Source organism: Mytilus galloprovincialis, chromosome 2 (genome assembly GCF_965363235.1).
Source record: "Mytilus galloprovincialis chromosome 2, xbMytGall1.hap1.1, whole genome shotgun sequence".
In the NCBI taxonomy this organism is placed as follows: domain Eukaryota; kingdom Metazoa; phylum Mollusca; class Bivalvia; order Mytilida; family Mytilidae; genus Mytilus; species Mytilus galloprovincialis.
In genome coordinates, this window is record NC_134839.1 from 64725650 (window position 1) to 64749114 (window position 23465).

The window sequence follows — 23465 nt, forward strand, 5'->3', positions numbered from 1 at the left end:
TTCATTTATAGTCTTTCGTTGTTTTTGACGTCTCATTCCATCAAAGCGGATCTTTACGTTTAACATCAGCTAAAATACAACTGATACATTTGAGAATGGAAATGGGAAATGTGTAAAAGCGACAACAATCCGACCATACAACAGACAACAGCCGAAAACCACGAAATGGGTCTTCAATGTAGCCAGAAACTCCCTCACTCGGGGGCGTCCTTCATCTGGCCCCTAAACAAATATGCACACTAGTTCAGTGATAATGGACGTCATACTAAACTCCGAATTATACACAAGAAACTAGACTTAAAAAACATGCCAGACTAACAAAGGCCAGAGGTTCCTGACTTGGGATAGGCACAAAATTGAGGCGGTATTAAACATGTGTTGTTTTTATATCTCAACCCTTCCCCTTTATCTCTAGTCAATGTAAAAAAACAAAAGCACAACAATACGCATAGTTAAACTCAGTTTAAGAGAGGTCCGAGTCCGATGTCAGAATATAAAACAAAAGAAAATAAACAAACTGACAATAATACATTAATAACAACAGACTACTAGCAGTTACTGACATGCCAACTCCAGACCTCAATTAAACTGATTGAAAGATTATGTCTTCATCATATGAATATTACGCACAATGCCTCCTGTTAAGGGGTTGAGTATAATACCATCATGAAATATATGAGAAGAACATAACCCGTGTCATGCCAACAACTGGTTTTAGACTAAATGTGTTTAATTCCGATGCAAAGACCCTATAAGTGAATAAATATTAAAACCAAAATATGCAATCTTTAATGACCTGACCACAGTTTCGTAACTATATCCCTTCTAAATAAGTCTGTTTAAAGGTTTTGTTAGCTTTTGATATGAATACTGACATTTTTGTGCTTTGTAAAGAATATTACCATAAAAAATTGGATGTGAAATACCTGAACGTATAAGATGTCTGCATGTTGAATTATAAGTACGAATTATTTCCTTGTACCGATGATAAAATTTAGTAAATGTTTTGACAAGTTTGTGATATCGAAAACCCTGGTAGATAGAATATTAAGTGTTCTGCAAGCAGGAAGTTTTATCTCAAGTAAACTGTTGTACATAATGTTTAATGTTTCAAAATATTGCTTGTTGTTAACCAATTTCACCAACATTTAAGGATATTGCTAATTAGAAGACATTATAACTGATTATTTAAAAGTCTACAGGGGTTTCCAACAAACACAAATTGGAAAATGTATTCGTTAATTTCATAAATTGTCAAATCTCAATATAGATATACAGCACAATACCAGTTTTATCAGTTGAGGCAAAAGTAGTTTACCAATTTTCCAATCTCATTAATCGATTAAATATAGAAATCAATACAACAACAACAATATTAAGGACTCGTATGAACTTCAAAAGGAGCGAGTGCAGGCGTGTCGACAGGGTACGTGTGTAAAGTTATGCTCTCCTCATCTATAATGTGACTCCACAATCGGTCAATATATAATTATCGGTAAAATTACAGATAAGATGAGTTTTACGTTATCTATAGATCTAGGACTACAAAAACATGTCGCTATTGTCAGTATTGAGTTAAGACATAAACATATCGTATCGGTCAACCGATTGTTAGTATTTCTCTGATTCATTGTGCTTATCTTTTGGCTAGTCCATCTTATAAACTGTCTATAATTTGTAGAGATAAAATAAGAAACTTTAAGATATGATTTAATAGGTACATAACGTGTATTTGTCTTTTAATGTAAGATAAAACATGTTTTGAATATTATTTTTATTTTAAAATGCTGTGTACTAAGACAATACAAAATTAAATGCTATTATGCTTAAACTATTATGAAATTTAATTAAAATACTCCAGATGTGTTAAATAAGAATGCAATTTCCATTCGATATTCACCAATATAAATTCATTATTGTTTCTAACTTTAATATTCGAGCGCTACTGATTTGTAAACGCGTAAGGGGAACAAAATTGTAATCTTGGTATATATAATGTGTTTATTTATAGACAAATAAAAATGCTAAAAAGAAATACTGATCAACATACAAAAAATCAAATTATTGATATCATAGTCTTCAATGTTGAAAATACTCATAGAGCCTCTAGTTTCATTTCATTGAAAATAGGGAAATAACAGTTAATAATATTTAATTACATTTCTGTTGTGTTTTATTATCTATTATTGTAGGTTTTTTATTTAAACATTCAGTATCTTGGAAGTTAACAAACTGAAAAAGATCTTCTTTGTTTACAAATCAGACAGTCGTTCAAAAACAGTTTCGTCATACTATATATATACTGTTAAAGTTGTTAGAGTATATGATATTTTAATAAACTATTGATGAACTGTCAGTATGCTGTGTAATGGTGTGAAATCATTGCTGGCTGGCAGATTTAACCCATATATCTTCATGTTTAACGTCATTTTCCTCAATTTCCAGCCCACTGGTTCCTATTCTTCACAGCAAATTACAAAGTAAATGTCAAGAAGAGTATACAAGCCTAACATATAATTAGAAATTAAATGAGTAGTGAGGATATTGAAGGGTACGGTATATTTTTGTTATATTTCTATAAAATATTCATATATTGTTATTAAAGTAATAATATTATGTTGATAACAGCTAATTTCACTGATATAGCATAATTACCTTAAGATGGTTAGTTAATGATATTTGAGAAGATGAAATGCGTTGATTATCGATATTTCGAAAAGTTTTCTTAAAACATCAGTTTCATTTCGAAGTAACTACAGTACTCTAATTCTGATATTTTATCTAATTAGTATGATTAGCACACGTGCTGCTAATCAGTTTTGTTGTTTATACTCAAATACAATGTGCACAAGTGAATGAACCCCTTTATTTCCTGCTAAGTTCAACGTAATAACTTTTCATTACAATGTCTTACTTTTTTTTCATTTCAACCATAGCTGTGGTTTTAAAATTGAACATTAAATATACAGGATTCTGTTTCTCAGATTCATCCATTCTTACAAGATTTATATACAGTTTATTGATTTCCCCCGCATGTAAATCTTCAAAGACATCATTTGTTAGATGTGGTCTTTTTCGTTAATCATCTTTAAGCAAGTTTTCTTTTTCGTGTTTCAAAATCTTGTGTACATTTTAAGAGTTTATATCCCACAGCCTACTGATATACTTTCTTTGACTTAAATTTAGAGTGTATTTCTTATATTGAACAAAACTATTGCATCTACGAACTATGAGTCTGGTGTAGTGTGTTCCATATAGAATTAAGTTTATTATGAGCTAATTTCGAATGGCTGTCAATGATTTGATAATTACCCAGCCTGATTAAGCCTGATTAACCATGTGATCATAGTTTGATTGTTATGTTATACGTTGAATGATTACAGTCATTGTTGATGAACTTCCAAATATTTTCTTGATGACGAACAGCCATATATTTTGTTTGTTCCTTTAATATACATTGGATATTTCCTGATATATCACAATAATATAGTCACAATTGCATTCTTTTCCATTATTTTTATACCTTCGTCTGACTACACTAATTGATAATTTGTCTATACGTGACCCTACATTCTAAATTGAAATGCTGATCAGGTTTAGCCGTTTTCCGTTTTTCATAAACAATGTGCTTTGTGCGTGACAATCTATAATAAATGTTTATGAATACGACTTTCGTGATATAAATTTGGCGCTAATATCCGTTAAATGATCAGTCTCGTCATTGTCTTGTCATTCACTAATTGCTAAGTTATAAAAGTTTTGTAAAGCAATGTAGAGTGTTTTTTTTTTATATCATGTAAGAACTTTTGCCGTTGTGTACAGATAACTGATTTAGGAAAAAAGGAGCTTTACCTTATATAATAGTTATATTTAGTGTAAATACTTAATAGTACTAAATAAATTTAGAAGATACAACTGTTTGTCTTACGAAGATAAAGTATTTTACACTTGAAGTCCTTTCAAGAGAGGAATTATTGTATAAAAAATAGGTAGGTTTTAGCATACAAATGAAAATAGCACTGTATTTTATAGGAGGAGAGCCAGTTACCTCAGTAAACGGTAATCCAAAGATGTATTTTTAAACTTCATTTGTTAAGTAAATACAATGTTTTGTACTACCAAAACTTATAATGTTTTAAATTCTTACATGGAAAATCCTTCATTTAAACTTTTAGTGATGTCTGTAATCTGAAGCCCTTGTGCTAAATAAAGGCAATAGTAGTATACCGCTGTTCAAAACTCATAAATACATGGAAAAAAAATCGGGGTAACAAACTAACACTGAGGGAAGCGCCTTAAATATAAGAGGAGAACAACGACATAACATTAAAATGTAACACACACACACAGAAACGGACTAAGCATTTATTTAGACAGAATACTATGAGAATAAGAAATATAACATCAAAACCAAATACATGAATTTGGGATAGATAAGTACAGTAACACGTCTTATAGGAATGTGAATTCACACTAAAAAATAAGAGAAAACATACGACACAACGGAAACACAACGTTAAAATGTAACACACACAGAAACGAACTATAATATAACAATGGCCATATTCCTGACTTGGTACAGGACATTTTAAAGGAAAAAATGGTGGGTTGAACCTGTTTTGATGCATGCCAAACCTCCCTCTTTTATGGGCATGTGAAATATAACATTAAAATGACAACACGACATTACAGGATTACAATATAAATAAATAAGAAAGAACACAATTGACAAAGAAACACACGAATAATAGCTAACAAAAGGCAACAAGTTTAAAAATTTTAATACGCCAGAAGTGCATTTCGTTCACACAAGACTTACTAGTGACGCCAAGATACAAAAGTTTGAAAGCCGAAACAAGTACAAAGTTGAACAGCATCGAGGACCAAAAGTTCAAAAAAGTTGTGCCAAAAACGGCCAGGGTTTTCTGTTAGGTACCAGAACATCCCTATTATTTAGAATAATTTATACTTTTGCAAATAGTAAATTTTATTAAATGACTATACGCGCGTCTGGCGTACTAAATTATAATCCTGGTATCTTTGATAACTATTTACACCACTTGGTCGATGCCACTGCTGGTGGACGTTTCGTCCCCGAGGGTATCACCAGCCCAGTAGTCAACATTTCGGTGTTGACATGAATATCAATAATGTGGTCATTTTTATAAATTTCCTGTTTACAAAACTGAATTTTTCGAAAAACTAAGGATTTTCTTATCCCAGGCATAGATTACCTTAGCCGTATTTGGCACAACTTTTTGGAATTTTGGATCCTCATTGCTCTTCAACTTTGTACTAGTTTGGCTTTATTAATATTTTGATATGAGCGTCACTGATGAGTCTTATGAAGACGAAACGCGCGTCTGGCGTACTAAATTATAATCCTGGATACCTTTGATAACTATATACAAAAGATGTACATGATAAAACTGAAGTATTAGCTAATTACAGGAAATAACCGAAATACATTACATGAACCGACAAAATGCAACACATCCGAATAAGTTTAAAATAACCAATAGTTTAAATTAATTTGTATCGTTATGCAATGAAGTTAAAATAAACTGACTCAATACGATGGGTTAACCGAGTTGTTATCGATTATATATTCGAATATTGAACATGCAATCCACCTACTATTTTCATTTATTTTGTATAACAGTGTATTTGATTATAAAAAATATAACCTTTATGAATTTAGCAAATGAACATGTATTTATAAATATTGATGCAATATGACTAATTAATCTGATCGTTTATTATTTAACCTACTTTTCTGTTGCTTTGTGATGTTGTTTATATTTTGCTTCACATTAGGCGTACTGAAAAGTTAACATATTCCTTGCAAATTACCGACATTTTTCAATGTAATGAGACCTCATGAGAATTACTAAACATGTTATAAAAGATCGATTGGCGTTTAAGATAACAATTGCAGAGTGCATTTCTTTACATTTTACACATTTTAACCAATTATTTTTCTTGCCGCCGCTATTTTTGTATAGAAATTTGATTATTTTCTGTTCTAAGTAAACGCAACTATATTCAGGAAAACAAGTGTAAAACCATAAAAACAACAGACATTTTTTATTGAATACTCACTTCATTTTCCAGAATTGGGATATTTTTGTTAACTGGGAGATGGTGCATTATTTTAATCTTGCAATATTGGTTTAAAGAAGTATTACCTGTCGAATTCGTGTTCATCGATTTCACTCAAATTCTCAGATTTCGATTTATATCATATTAAAACTTATATCCAAATTACAATATGTTTGAAATAAACAATTAACAATAAATGGGCACGATTATAAATATCAGCATATCGTGTGTATCTAAGTCTCAATACCATATAATCAAATATTGAGATCGATAGTAACATAACTCGATAAAAACAAAATCAAAACTATAAAAAGATATCGATGTATAAGGAGTGTTTCACTTTCAATTTTCTTTTAATGGTTGAATACCACTTATGCATGCGTAACTGATCTTTATCTATTGAATGGGTTAAATTGAAGGTCACATAAATATAGATTGAATGATGTCGAAACATCAAACTTGCCGTTTGATAGAGAAAAAATTTGCTCATAAGAAAGATATTAAACCAAGAGTTCCAAGTGATGAAGTTGAAATCATCCCTACGTTCATTTTACGAGCGCCACCACGGGTATGTTAACCGCTATGGAATATCCGTTTAGCAGATACAAGCGGATATTTCTTCATGTGTAACTACAACCCCGTCCTCCTTTACCAACCAAGACCTAGCGATGAGACTCCTTACCTCGTTTGTACTAACACGAGTAACACGACGGGTGCCACATGTGGGCAGGATCTGTTTACCCTTCCAGAACATCAATCCCACTTTTTGGTGTGATTTAAGTTGCTCACTCTTTAGTTTTATATGTTGTTTTTTGTGTACTATTGTTTGTCTGTTGTTCTTTATATTTATGATAGTCATGGCGTTGTCCGTTAATTTTCGGCTAATGAGTTTGAATATTCCTTTAGTATCTTTCGTCTCTCCTTTGCATTTTATGTTGTATAGTCAACTTGCTTAAGGTTCCAGGTTATCTAAATGGCACAAATTATAATATATTTTCAAGAGACTATCGCATAGTGTTCTAGTTCTCTTTTGAAGTTGAAGAAAAATGCGTTTTCGATTTACCTCTAAATCGTATTGAATTTTGCCTTTATTTTTGTCTGTGGATAAGCATCACTGTTCATGGCAGATTTTACAAAAGTCATTGCAATTGACATGATAGTCGCCAATAAACAGAACTGATTAATTTACAGCACTAAACTGGAAATACGTATGTTCATCTTATTCTCAGCCCAATACATATGAAGTTTGAAGTGTCTACTCAATGTAATAAAATTAACGGTACCAATTTTCTTGCACCAGATGCGCATTTCGACAAAACATGTCTGTAATCTGCGAAGCACAATGGGGAGTGTATACCTTTTCGTCAACAGGGTTGACTTAATATATATAAAAGATACCAAAACTAAATTTTGTATTTACGCCAGACGCGAGTTTGTCTGCAACAAACGTAAAAGAACGTGTAAAAAAGTAGTGATAACAACTATTCCTGTTCTACTATTGATAATAATTGTGGTTTTCTATCTTTCACGTTACATTGAACTGGATATGATGAATGGTCATTTCCCCCAGCTTACGTCATATGTCAGTCGTTAACTTCAGAGCAAATACTGCTGATTTTCCTCTTACCATTGATTTGTTTGAAATGTTTGATCAGGGTAATTTTCTGAAACTTTTTGTTTTTCGTAGTATTTTCAATATCAATTACTGATTAATGAATCGTTTAGTATTTGTATTCCTTGTCAAAGTTTCTACAATTTTGTATCAATCATAACTGGCTTATATATACATACGAGATATCTAGAGAGAATCTTCTCAATGGTCATTAGTAACGTCTGACTGCAAACAAAATAAACTGTGTACAATATATACCGCATGATTATTGTTTTTGAGGGTATACGCATAGATGGTACAGTTTGTCATGCTAAGCATATGACAAAAATGTGCACAATTCATATACTGTCTGTCAAACTACAATCACCTGGCCAATCAAAGAAACCCGGATGTTTAAAAAACTCTTATCAACCTCCCAAGAAGATGTAGATTTATCCCATGCGCAGTTTATTCTGGTTATTACATTAAATGTCAAAAATGATTTACATGAAGATAAAGAAAATGGCAACTAATGTGTTAAATAATCCATATATGAAACACATGTAAACTCTGTATTAAAGAAAATGAAATAACAACATGATATAAGTGTGATGTTTATTCCGTGGATTTGATTTATTTAAGATAGAACGGATATATAATTACTTACATTCTTGAACGGTAATATCCAACCTTGCAAAGCCTCTTGTAGTTTTAAACGAGCACAATATATTCATGTTGACCCTAGTTTCAAAATAACGTGCGTTTTTTTTTCTTTTCCTGGTTCAAACTATAGTCATATTTGAATCTGGAGTGTATAAGTTTTATTGGGTCTTTTTGCTCTTTTAGCTCTAGCCGACATGAAATCTGAAAATTAAAAAAAAATGGCATAGTAATCAGAATTACACAGGGTGTCTGCTCAAACGTCTAAGATTAATCTCAGACTACTCTGAAGTAGTAAACATTTATTTTCGTCCAATCCATAAATAAAGGCAACAGTAGTGTAACGTTGTTTAAAAGTCATCAATCGATTGAGAGAAAACAAATCCAGGTTACAAACTAAACCCGAGTAAAACACTTCAACTATAAGAGGAAGATACAACGGTCGAAACAACAGAAACACTGAAGTGCAACAAGAAATAAACGACAATGCAACATACATTGAAACGAACTATTAGATAACAAATGCCACTTTCCTGTCTTGATACAGAACATTTTACGAAAAAGATGGTGAGTTGAACCTAGTTTTAGCGCTAACCAAATCTCACGCTTTTATGGCAATGTTAAATATATCTCTAAAATGACAAGATTAAAAGACAGGAATACAGTACAAATAAATGCAAGAACATTCAGAACAGAGAAGTACATAAATAAATATTAGAACAGTTCATTTCGACATGTTTACCACAGAATAACAACGAATACGTAAAACGATTTAGAACAGTACTCAAAAACCGCATAATAAAATTACGAACTGTCCGTCACACGTACCAACGCAACATAAAGGGACGTCACATGTAAATTTCTAAAAATTGGATATGATCAATCAAATTATGTTTGTAACTGATGAATTAAACTCTTAAATGACAGATTATTCATGTTCTTTCAAATTGGTTGCATATTGTCTTTTATGAAAGAGGGAAAAGATAGAACATACCACGTGCACAATTATAATTCTAGGAGTAACAGACAACACCATGGAAAATAAAAAAGCGACGAAAAAGTAACAACAGTCTGCAAAACTAAAGACAAAGCAACATGGACCCTTGTTTTAAAAAACTGCTGTTGTGCTCATGTGGTGAATGTCTCCTGTCTAATCCCATCATCATGATTTTGTTTCATGTGAAACAAGTCTTTTTTTGTATTTTTCTTCGTGCGTGATTCTTTTGTGTAAGAAAGTATTAAAAAAACATCATTACATCACATTAACAGACTATATTAGCTTAGTTAGTAAACTGGTTATTCTTAATACTAGAGGGACAAATAGTGCCATTACATCCTTTAAAGACGACATGTTATTAAAAGTACATGGCAAAAACGTTATATCTTTATATGATTTAAAATATAACACATTTGATAAGTATTACCCTTTTCGCACTTGCTTATCTATTTATCCAGTTATGTTTTTTTTCTGGTTCACCATGCTAAACTACATCTCTGCTTTTATATTACGTCAGAGCTGGATTTGAACATAGTGTATTTTGTTTATATATATATATCTTTATTCTCAAAAACTAAAATACATGGTCTAGAGATACTATAAGCATTGTTAAGAATAATACAAATGAACGATTTAAAAGGTTTAAACATTTAAAGCTGGTATATCAGATATCAATATTGTAATTAGATTGGTTATAGTTCAATATTAAAACAATGTTCAAAATGTTACCCTTGGGTCCAACCTTTTGTTAAATCAGTCTGTAAAATTTACATATTTCTATTTCTGATGTGCATTAGATCATAAAATTTCAATATATTCTATTTATGATCAATGTGTTGTATAGATATATTAGCGTATTAACGTCTTGCTGATGTATATAATCGTGGTTTTTATTGGGTCGATATGTCTTAACCAAGTTTCAAAGATCTGTCTAAATTCTAATGAAGTCTTATAAGATTTTCTTGTTAACGTTTTTCTGTAATTTGTATGCAAACTACGGGGAATCGAACAAAGCTGTCTGTTTTGAGATTAATATAACCTGAAGACATATTTTAGTCCAGGCTTGTGATTATAAATTATAATTATGTCTTTTTCTAAAAAAAATGCTTATTTTTTTAAGAATGTGTGATATGAAACTTTCAAAATTAAAAACAAAGACCCTCGTTTAAAAATAGTATAATTGGTCAAACCATAGCATTCATGTAGTTTACGTTACATATACCTTACAGTTAAAAAAAAATAGAATTTGAATTTTGTAGAGCCAGGCTGCGTAGGATGTTCGCATATTTTGTATAACAAATAATTGTACATGAAAATAATTACATTTGGTATAATTGCCAGTAAGACACGTAAATGTATCCATGAAGATGTGAACAGTCAAAGGTTAACATACGGCCTTTTTTAACAATGTGCCAAACTCGTAATGAATAGAAAGTTCTACAAGGCTCCTTATGAGAAAAATTTTAAACTGAAGGCATAATATTTACCTTAATAATGCAATAAAAAGTAATTATCGCTATTTTGTGCATTTTTGCTTTGATCTTTTTTGTGATAAATATTAATATCATGCTACTCGCTTGAGATGAAAAATTATCGCTAGAAACTAAGGCGGCACGTGACGTTGCTAATGAAATTGACATGAAATTGACAACTTCGTCATAGGTAAAAATAAGATAAACAGATTATCATTGGTCATCTCAACTCGATTGCTTTTCTCGCTTTCGCCGTACCGGCTCAAGCGAGAAAAGCAATCTCGTTGAGATGATTAACGATAATCTATAAATATTGCAAAAAGCAACCAACGACAAATCAATGTTTTACCCAAAAACCTATAATATATAAATATTTAGCTTTTTGTAAGCATCAATAAGTTGGAAGATGGTACTAAGTTTATGTGTTACATAATAACATGGCAAATATTCAAATATGTACATTTAGACAAATAATAAAGTCATGAAAATATATGATGAAAGAAAGTGATGGTGCATTTACTAAATGCATGTATGCATTATTCTTTATTGCTTTAAATTTGAAAGTTTTTGTCATTCATCACATATTCATAATTCCCATAATTAAGATTGATTTATTATTGCTTGGTTAACCTGCTGTTGAAAATAGTTTATACATATTTAAGACGAGTTCTGCAACGTAAGTCAACAGGGATTACGAATGTCAATGGGAAATGAGGGTATTTTGGATAGAGGCAGATTTTCTATGCAAGATACCACCTACGGTTTATTTAAAGAGTTTATTTAAAGATGCAAAGAATATGCATCGGATTTTATTTCCCCATTTCGACTGAACGTGTCGCTATGAGGCAAAAGGTGGTTCCCCTATATTTATTTAAAACAAAATCAATGTTTGTATCGATGAGGACAAGATTCAAGGAATCCACTACACGGTCAGCATAGGTTTATTCAAAGGAGCAAAATTATAGCATGGATCATATCCAAGTTTACAAGCTCTATAAACATTATCACCGTAAAATAAACTGTTTGTAATACGATAAGATTTCTACAGGAACAACCAAACTTTAAAACTACATTTTTGTATCTATAAAAAAAATAATAATGTCAGTTGTGATAACTAAGTCTCTGACTTAATTGTTTACCATTTATACATATATTATAGATACAGAAAGATGTGGTATGTGTGTAAATGAGACAACTCTCCATCCAAATCACAATTTGTAAAAATGTTAACCATTATTGGTCAAAGTACGGCCTTTGACACGGAGCCTTGACTCACTGAACAGCAAGCTATAAAAGGTCCCAAAATGACTAGTGTAAAACAATGCAAAACAGGAAAACCAAAGTTATAATCTATAAAAAAAAAGAAAAAAAAAAGAGAAACTAGAAAAAACGTATGATACATATCACCACATATGCTTATTTCGAAAGTAGTTAAAGAAGAGCGCTAGCATTGTTGATTAAATATCGATGTTGAACATTTGGACTCACATCCTGTTTGTTCCTATGATATAAATGAAGTTGATATTCAGAGATTGTAATTTTTCAGCTTTTAAATTAATATGATAACTTCTAAAACCTCCCTGAGAGATTTTTTAATTATCAATCTACAATATCTAAATTAAAGTACATGAACTGTATATGAACATCAGATGCTGATCATCAGATCTGTCATAACTGCGATCTGCAAAGCAAAGTAAATATTAATCATTCCATCTATTTTTGTTGTTTCCTATTATATTTGGTAAATGAAATCAATATAATATTAATTTATGTAAATATTACCAAAATTGCAGCACTAGACAAATCTATGTTAATTGATTACTATCACAGCTATAGAATGCGTCAATAAGTAGCTATCAGTACAATGTGTTTACAAAGATGGGACAATTTTAGCTTTGTCGTGTTTGGTTTTTGGACGAATAATATTTCAGATTTGTATACATTCGGTAGATGGAAAGATAAATATTACCAATGTTTGTTTAATTACTCTGATCAATGCAGCGTTTATTTCCATCAATATTTACAATTAGAATCCAATAACGATAAAGAATCTGACTGATTCAGCTTTAAACTAATGCTTGTTAGTTTCGCATTTGTACTAGCAACGAAAGGAAAATGTGTGATTAATCAGTAAAATGAATTTCATTTTGATTAGACATCGACTGTGAAATAAGAAATAGTGTTTTACTTCTGCGGGAATCGTAAAAAATAATTACACTTAAACAACTTTAAATCGGAGGAAATGTCAATATTTGCAAATGGACATGAAATAAAGAGAAAGAGTTAACGTTGAGTGCATTCTAACAACATATTGTATGGTTTCCTAAATAAGACGGTAATGAACGTCAAGATATTTTTAGAGTCTTTATGTAAGTGATTTTTCATGTATTACTATAAATTGTTTGCCTTTTTATCTTTTATAGTTATTATGATTGACTGAAATATTTTTGTCGGTTTATATTTTAGAAAATTCTATTTTGTTTAAATATAAAATATATTTATAACATGATGTTTATATTCACATTCATGTAACAAAAACGTAAAACAAAAAAATTGTTATTCTTAATAATCATGAATCGAATTGCCATTTTGTTCTAACATGTAATTTTATATATAAAAAAAAAGATTCATCTTTGTTGTAAAATTCGTACTGCTTAGATATCTCATGGTCAAATATTTCATATTTTCAATAAACATTTTTACAATTGTTTTCCGGAGTTTTAAAAATTGTTTTAAATCAATGTTTGAGAAGCTATTATGTTTTGTTTTTTTTTTATATATTACTCAATATTTTTATATACATTCACATACCCAACCCCTTATCTTTCATCCTTTGATTTTAAATGTACTTTAATCAATTTGCATGTGACATATAAAAAAATCCGGATCTCCTTTGCATGCAGATTTGGAATGAAAAGTTTTAAAGAAGGTATATGATTTTTTCTTATTATTGCACTTACATGGATAGAAATTTGGAACTAACAGATACCTGAATATTAAAGAAACGTAAGTCTTAAAACTGTAGTCCTACAAATTTATATAATATTTAAATTACATAACAAATTTAGCACTGCATATTGCTGTTGAAAATATAACAAATTTTACATGGTATCCTAAAATTTGAATCGCAGAACATTTCTTTCCAAAATTAATTAATTTTTCTTCGATAGATACTATATAGCTTTGCTTTCCCTTCAGTTTCGGTTTTGGTTAAGGATGTGCTTTTTGGTCCTCATTGCTCTTCAACTTCGCAATGTATTTGGCTTTTTCAACATTTTTTTTTATTCACTGATGAGTCTTTTGTAGACGAAACGCGCGTCTGGCGTAAGTGTAAAATTTTAGTCCTGGTATCTATGATGAGTTTATCTGATACATTTTTGGATAAATTTTCAAAATGCATTTTAAATCTACCAAATAATAGCTTTTAGGTAGTCATATTATAACATAGAATATCAGTGTTCGCAGATTTGAATTTTGTCTCTGAGTCACATATTCCTGAAATTATTGCAAAACTTCAAAACAGTCGGAGTAGCATCATCTTGTGAACTTTTCATGAATATTTTGATTTAAGCAATCGCTAAACCGATAGCCTTTGCTCAAATCTATCCAAAAATTCAGTGTTAATTAAAATTGAGAATGAAAATTGGGAAAATATCAAAGAGATAACAGTTTGACCAACAAGCATATAACAGCCGAGGCCACCAATGGATCTTGAACGCAGCAAGAAATGCCCGCACCCGGAGTTTGGCCTCAGCTGGCCCCTCAATGAAAATGTGTACTAGTTCATTAAAAATGAAAAATGTTTGCCTTGTTTGATCAAATAAGTCAATTTCAACAACCACGTCATGGTGTCGGACATCACACGTGCGCTTTCTTTAAGTATACAGATTGTCAGCCTGTTCGCCTTTTAAGAAAAGCAACAGTATTTTAAATTGAAAAAAATCAGGAGTAGTTTCAATATTTTTGCAATTTCAGGGGACAAATAAAAGCTTTCGTCATACCTTCGGACATCTATAATTTTGTCGCATGCTCAAAAATACAGGAAAATGATGTGTATACTTTTTAGAATGGATCTGAATCTGCAATGCTGTAAAATGTATGAAATAATTAAAGGATTTTCAGAAAATGACAAGTTAATGGGAAATTGGCCAGTATGACACCTTTTTGCACAATATGCATATTTAGTGGTGACCGGAAGAACTAGTTGTGATAACAAAAGTTATAAAATTCCCACCTGACTTCAGTGGTAATTTTTCTTTTTATTTCTCTATTTTTTGGTAATTGTCTTTAAGCCTAAGTTTCAATGTTCGATGCTGTAATCACTGCCCAGTCAACATTGAGGTTGCGAGTTCGAAGGTCGGTGGATTTCTCCAGGCACTTCGGCTTCCTCCACCAATTAAAACTTGCCGCCACGAAACAGCCCTAAAGCGGTGCTTAAAATGGAAATATATCCCCCCCAAAAAAAATCAAAGCATAATGATTGTTCGATGAAAGCAATCTGGCTTCCTTCTTGGTAAAAACATCGTTTGCAATTATTTAAGAATAAGTAACGAACACATGTTGTGTCTATTTAGAATATCAACAGGTTGTTTATTGTAACTATTATCTTGCAATTAGTAATGTTCAAAATCTAATATTAGCACAGAGATTTCGGAATGTATTGTGGAAAGATATAAGCCTATTTACTAGACCTCCGATAGCTTTATAGTAAGTAAAAATCGGTCACAAACAATAATTCTGCACATTATCTATCTTTCTAGTCATCAATCAACATAAAGTATAATTGACAAACAGTTTAGTACTTGATATAACATACAGTTTATGGTTTCAAGTTAAAGGTGGTTTTTGAAGAGATCTTCTAATATTATCATTACATATAATTACGTTGATAATATAAGAAGATCTTAAGATAAGTCTAGTTTTATGGCAGGTTATATTTAAATTAGTTACCTTTTCAATTATGAGCGAATCTTCTTAAATCATGAACAGCCCGTTTATCAAAACAAATATAAAGTTCATGTAATAGCTTTCGGGAAAGTCATTAAGTTGGAGTATAAAAACAGCCACGCACAAATACAACAATTAATGTAGTTAAGGAACAAACAGTTTGTTATCAATTTACCATTTGTCTTCGGTGTTGGTTCTATAAGAGCTCAATGGTCTGTAAAATCGTGGTAATTAAATTTCAATTAAGGTGTTGTTGAGATATAAAAAAAATGTAATAATTAATGTAATTGAAATACATTACCTCAATTGGCAAAAACATACATCATGCCACTTTATGATTTGAAATCGATGATTTACCAATATTACCGATATCGTGGTGTTATTTAACATTTGTCGTCCATTTCATCTTTATGTCCTTTGTGGTAACCAGCTGTACCATTCTTCGACGATCACGTGGGTTTCAGAGCAACTATTTTAAATATCAAATAGATATTCAATATTATCGTATCTGTACCAGTATGGACATAGAATCCGAACAAAAAATGCCTTGTAACATAATATTGTATGTAAAGTGGATCCGAGATTAATATATAGCTGCTGAGCAAATGCATTCTTTTATTCCAGGAATCAATAACGAGGAAAGATAAATTATTGCTAATACAACACATCTAAGGAGAAAAGACCGGATCAATTAGAACTTCTAGGTAAGTTTATCTATTCTTTGATATGTGATGTCTTGATAATTTCAGTTGAAGTTAATGATGAAAGGAAAAAAGGAATTGCAAGTAAACTATAAAATAAAGTTAAATCTTCATCTGTATTAGAAGTAGTGGAGGTTTTTTTCAATTTATATTTTGAATATGTTTGCTGTTTGGTTTGTTATTTTGTTGTTTTGTTGTTTTGTTGTTTTGTTATTTTGTTTATTTGTTGTTGTTGGTTGTTGTTTTTTTTTTTTTTTTTTTTTTGTTGTTTTTTTTTTTTTTTTGTTAGCTCTAACGATACAGCTATATTCTTCTTCAGTGCTATAATATTCTATGAATATTTGTATCTTTTTGGATTTATTTCTTTTGAAAACTGAGATCGGTCTCCGCTGTAGAATCATGTGTAAATTAGATATTATTATTAGGGAAATCTAGACTTGCGTACTGCAAAATATTTTTTTTTTAAGTTTTGTATTTCGCTTAAGTAATGGAATAATTGTACATTCTAGATTTGTATTGTAATTCGCTATTTTCGTGAAACAAATACATTCTGTATAAAGTGCAATGCAGTAGATAAATCGGTTTGTTTGAGTATATGATGTTCTTTGCAATAAATATGTTTTTAAAATTAATTTTGGTGGGTTTAAGAATCATTTCGACAAATATTATCATATGCACATAAACCCCGGTAAAAGTTTGAAAAGCGAAGTTTATTCACACTATCTTTGTTCTTGGTTGTACCATTTTAGCTTCGAGCAATCTTGTTATACAATAAAAATTGCGTTATATTCAGCATTTACATGACTTTTGTATACATGCCGTATGTTTAAATTTCTAACAGGTGATACGTTGATTATTAGGCGGAGTAATTCTTGAAACTTGACCCCAAAAATTGATTCACACTCGGACTTAGGTAATATGACCTGGATACTTTAGTTCACTGTCCTCTAAAATCGTATGTTAATGCTATGCTTTCCGGTAATGTCAAAGTTTATGCCAGCTTATCTCTCATTGGATGTAATATTACAATTACATAATGTGTTACATGTAGAAGAACGAAATTAAAAGGGGAATATGAAATATAAAACATGAAACAATATTCAAAAGATATGCTTCTTGTGAATTAAAAACATAAATGACAGAAACAGCGTATTGCCGTCTTGATTCTGAAATAACTACAAGCCTTTAAAAGACGACACAATTTTTGATAATCTTTTAATATTGATCTTTAATCTATACCAGTATATTCAGGGGACATCAAAACATAAAATTAATATTTGGTAATCTTATCAACAAAATACTACCATTCGTTATCCGACATTATGATACAACATCTCGAAGAACCTTCAAAATATTTTCTTGACAGTAAAAACTAGGGTAGACCAGTTTTTCAATATAAATATATAACTGTAGATGAAGTAAATAAACTCATCATAGATAAAACGGTGAAATATTATAATTTGAACAAAGGCTGTTTATTTCGAGTACATCGTGAGATTTATAATTCATCAACAACGGGGTTAAAGAGGCCAACTGCATGAATCAAATGGGTTGAATAAGTTTAAAAACCATATTCTTCTATTTTTATTCAAACATGTATAAAGCACATTCTTCACGAACATTCACATCATAATCGTAAAATGTATAAATACAAAGCAGTTATCTACACTTCATACTGAGAGACATAATTACTGCGTGGACACAATAGAATAAGAGTATACAAAACGGCGAAAAGAGTAGATTTACATAAGATAATATTCACAATACAAAATAAAATTGAATCATCAAAGAACCTCATGAAGTTTTTTTCATAATTGTGTTCCACAGATGAAGCCGTGCTGGAGAGATGATAATTAAAATAAGAAATGAACCCCATTGTATATATGTCTGTATAATGTAAGTATAATATATTAACATCGGTCATTTTTGTAGCCCAGTGGTATCATTTGGGTACAATTACAATACTAGCCGTTTGATTGCTTCTGGTCTATTTTAATCAAGCATAAGTTTGAGTGTACTTGGATCAAAAGCATCAAATGGGAAAGCCTTGAAGCGTGACAAAGATTTGTATAAAATTAAAATTAAATCAACAGATATATTCTACTAATCTAAAATGAAATTTTGAAAATGATCTAGCACTGTAAACACTATATAAGAGATCAAACATAAAGAATTGACAATTTGCATTTTTATTTCATTATCTTGGCTGACGTATCCTGGCTAAGCCTGGATAGACACGTATAAAACTGTCATATTAAATATTTTAATTATTTTCTTGTCTGTTTGCAGTGTAATAGGGGTAAAATATATTCACTCCGGCGTCTAGCTGATTGTCATTTTTTAAACTCGACCAAACCTTGCTTAAGTGCAGATTACCATGCATTGTCCGTCCGTCTGTTATGATTTGTCAACTTGACTTCCACAATTTCCTAACTGGAATGCTTGAATTTATTGGAGTGTTTCCAAACCTTCTCATGTTGATCAGGAGTACGACTTTCGTGAAATATCAACGAAATTTACGAGAAGTTGAAAGAAATAACTTTGAACGGAACATTTATTTGAATGCGTTACTTCTCCAAACCTAAAGTTTTAAAAGGTTGATATCTTTTTTGTTTTATTTCATCTCCAAACTTGAAGTGTAGAAAGTTTTTTTTATTGCAGAATTTATGTACAGATAAAAATAATGTGAAAATCTTGGAATATGGATTTCATAAAATATTTTCAGAATAATAAGTTGATAAATCATATCTAACCTCGAATATGTTATTTGTAGAATTTCTGAATGCATATCATAATATGCATGTTATAGTATATGGAACAGTACAAGTTGAAAATCAGTAGGATATAGAAAATAAATTGGAATTCTGATTTATTATTAATTAGACTTAATAAAACCTTGTGGAAATTTGAATTCCAATATGAACATTTTTATAAATTGTGAATTGGATGGAGAGTTGTCTCATTGACACTCATACTACATCTTCTTATATTTATTCATACTATAGAAGAAATTGAGATAGGTAACATCTGTATAGTACATTGTGTACTAGCTGACTATTTTTAAACACTCAATTCATAAAAATAGTTGTGTTAATAATATTTAAATGAAACTATTCTGTGTTATACTAGTCTAACATATAGAGTGATATAACTACCATTACTTGCCTGAATGAAAACAACGTTTTCAATATTTTTCTTTATCTATACCCAGAACAAGTCGTATTTGTGCTCACTTTGTTCTTAAAACAGCTTAAGTCAGTTTGATGTTTGATTAATACTTTTTCGTGCTGAAAATACATTAGTTAATTGCCACTGGAAATTAAATAGCCCTTAACCAAGTCAAATGCCTGGACCCGTCATAATTCTAAGAAATTTCACATATTCCACCATTTGAAGAAAAAAAAACTTCAGTGAAGACTGTTGATTTTGAGGAGAAAAGATGTTATACTCTTCGTTGTTCATATTGTTTTGCCAAAATTGACTGCTAAACAATACCATATTAGAAAATGTTGTAAATAAACAATTTGAAAAAGAAACTCGATAAGGCTTACGTCAAATGTAAACAAATTGTTTATCAGATTTTGTTAGTTAAACAGATCGATAAATTAATTTTATTCATTGAATTTGTTTTTCAACTTATCCAGTATATTTGAGAGTAAAACAAAATCAACAAATATCCAGCACAATCCGGAATAAAGCTTGTAGTAATTCTTTATTTTATCCTGGATACTACTTGAAATTTAGTGAAATATAAAATTGTCCATGTAAAATCTGGATATCCAAATTTCACCTATTAGATATTGATAATTAGATTTGTATTGAATGTATTCAAAGAAGTATATATCAAATTTCCTATTTGTATTCCTGAATCTTGCTGAATGCCATTTTGAACAGATTATTTCTAAGACTTATCAAATTTGGACATATCCTGACCGGAATCGGCCATTTCCTTAATGGACATCATGAAACAACGGGAAACGGATGAATTAAGTGAACATTTATCATTGACCATATGTCTGTCCGTTTTTGTACCGTCCATCTATCCGTCCTTCCATCTGTCCCGTTTTCGTTTCCGCACTCTGACTTATAATAATGGAACAAATACAGCTGATTGGATATACAATGTTTGACAAATTAATTTTGCATGCTCCATATTACAAAAACAGATATAAAATCAAATGTTATTTACAATTAAATACATTAAATCACTCTTATAGTACAATATTAAGTATTACGTAGAGTATGACATACATAGAACACCAGCAGCGTATCTCTCGGGTTATGTTAAATATCTACCAATATTGTTTAGTTCTTTAATATTTTGAAGAGAAGACAACTTATTAGTTTGTAAGTAGAGTGGTGTCTCGAATTATTTTCCTCTAATGACAACATATTTACAATGAAAATTAAAAAGGTCTTCAATGGAACATGTACTACATAAGTACACGTATAGTCTTAATAAGTTTGCCTTATGCAAATGTTTGAAACTCACACACAATTGTACGAACTAAAACTCGTTGACATAGTTTGAATTTGTGTAGTGAGTCTAGTTACATAAACATGTATGCCCCTGTATACTTTTTTTCGTTTCCGCACTATTACTAAGTTAGTTTGTCTCAGTCAAAGTTTATGAAACTCATGCACAATGTTACGAACCACAGTATGCAAACAGAGTTCAAATTTAGGTTGTATGTCATTTACCATTATAAATTAATCCCCTTTTTAACTTCGAAAATTGAATTGTTCATCGGGGGCGGCATTCGTGTACTCAGATCCATTCTTCTTTTATTCTTATTTGTCCTTAATTGAAAAGGAAATGTTGCTAATTTATGTACTAAGGTTATACCACGTTTCTTTTGTAATGTTTTCAGTAATATGTCAATAGTAAATAGGTATCACTAATTAAAACTCTCTTGTCATATGCACTTCCAATAAGTACCCAAATTCTAATATATACATAAGTTAGACCATTATTTTTTCGTTTGAATTGTTTTACATTTGTCATTATGGAGCTTTTATAACTTGCTAACCTGTTTAGGTTATGCTCATTGTTGAAGACTTTAAGGTGACCTAAAAGAGTTGCTAACTTCAACGTCATTTGAACACAAGAGTTGTCTCATTCGCAATCATACCACATCTTTTATTTTTAAATTCATTGATTTATATATCAGTATTCTACGTTTATATTAAATCATAAATTAAAATGTATAAATTGAGAATTTTTAAACTAATAATGGTTTTAATATTTAATTTACCCACCATGATCCAACGATTCTGTAAAAAAAACTAATTAAAAACCACATAAATTGGAATTTCCAATATTCGTCTGGATAACTTCTAGTATAAGTCGACTTTTTGCATTGAAATATTCATTTTCTTTCTTTGTCATAGACATACTGCTACCCTAAGGATAGCTGGCATCTAATGAACTAATTAAAGGAAGAAACGGTTTAACTGTATAAACATGTCCAATTCTCACAAAAAAGGGAAGCTACTGCGTGAAAAAAAATATTAAAAGAAAGTCTTTTAATTCCTACTACTCATGCATAAATGGTCAGTGCACATATACGAGGGAAAAGTAATTTTATACTTGATTGCTGGAATGCCTTTGATGGTTTGTAAGAGGATAGTATTGAATAAGTGTCATCCTAACTCACTGTCAGGAATATCTAGAGTACATTTATTTCGTATTAATGCAATTTTCCAAATGTCAAATGGCTTTCTCTACACCATTATGGGAAACTGACATTTCATCAATACCAATAGTCGTGTCATTTAATAGATTGTATAGAGACTGTTATAGCTACTTGACTATTGCACATACAAGTTTAGATCACTTCTCTCTTTTACTAAATTTTAATTGGTATATCTAAACTTTCAAAAATATTTATAATTGTAGAATCATTTGTGTTAAAAGATTCTTATCTAAACAGTTGCATGCAAGTGTTCTTTGATAAAATTTAGTACTTTATAATATAAATAAAGTAAGGAGGTTTGTTATGAATATCAATTCCAAAAGCATTCCTCGTAAATCAAAAGACGACGATGTTAACACTGTAGCCTACCGTACAAACTTCTAAAATGGGCAAAACCACACCGTTAGGTTAGCTCTAAATGGTACCGGATATTACAAGATTAGGAACGAAATTAAAAAAGAAAATGTACGGTCTGATTTATGTAAAAACAATAAGCAAAATAATCTACGGATGCTATAAATCAACGTAGATATAACAGGCTCCTGACTTTGGACAGACATATCAATAATTTGGCTTGGTTAAACATGTTTGTGAGCAGTCAATCCTATCCTAACCCGGAACAGTGGTTAAACAGCACAACGTTAAAACAAATTATAAAAATCACTGGTTGGAAAGGACTTGATTTATTGTTTTGAAATACAGATCTAATATCAACGTTTCGCTTACAAAGATGCTACCTCTCTCCGTTTTAATTTCTATATTAATAGTTTTTCAGACGCTTACGATTTTATTGTAATGATACACGCACATTTGAAGCCTGAAGTTTCGTTGAGTGAGTGTTGTCAAATCCTTGTAAACGAAGCATAATAGTATTTCAATCAGGATCTAATAGGTACGAAGCATAAGAAACACAAAGTACTTAATCAGAGACGATATGACTTTTCTTCAGATATACAATTAATATAAAAATATATGGTATAATTACCAATGAGACAGCTCTCCACAAGAGACCAAATGACACAGACATTAACAACTATAGGTCACCGTACGGCCTTCGACAATGATCAAAGCCCATACTTCATAGTCTTTTTCATTAAATACTGTACTTAGTAAAGACTCTAATTATATAATTTTTCTGAGTTGCACTATAGATGATTTATATACGGCCAAAGTTGACTTTTTAATTTGGCCGAGTTGACTGATTAACGGTCCAAGTTGTCTCCGGGCCATGTGGCCTATCTTATCATACCTTCATCTTTTGAGAAGATTTTTTACGAGAATGTATATCTTACCAGTCAC

At 30.7% G+C, this 23465-nt stretch overlaps 1 protein-coding gene across 4 annotated transcripts in view; it reads left to right on the top strand.

Annotated features, from left to right (window-relative positions):
• Positions 1 to 23465, top strand: part of LOC143064119 (muscarinic acetylcholine receptor gar-2-like) — a 107155-nt gene that overhangs the window by 16586 nt on the left and 67104 nt on the right. For 3 of the 4 annotated variants that reach the window (XM_076236701.1, XM_076236704.1, XM_076236703.1), the window contains exon 2: positions 16394 to 16473. The gene's annotated coding sequence lies outside the window, so the exon portion shown is untranslated. Of the gene's footprint in view, positions 1 to 12903; positions 13192 to 16393; positions 16474 to 23465 lie in introns of those variants that run through there. The other variant, XM_076236702.1, reaches the window with a different exon arrangement.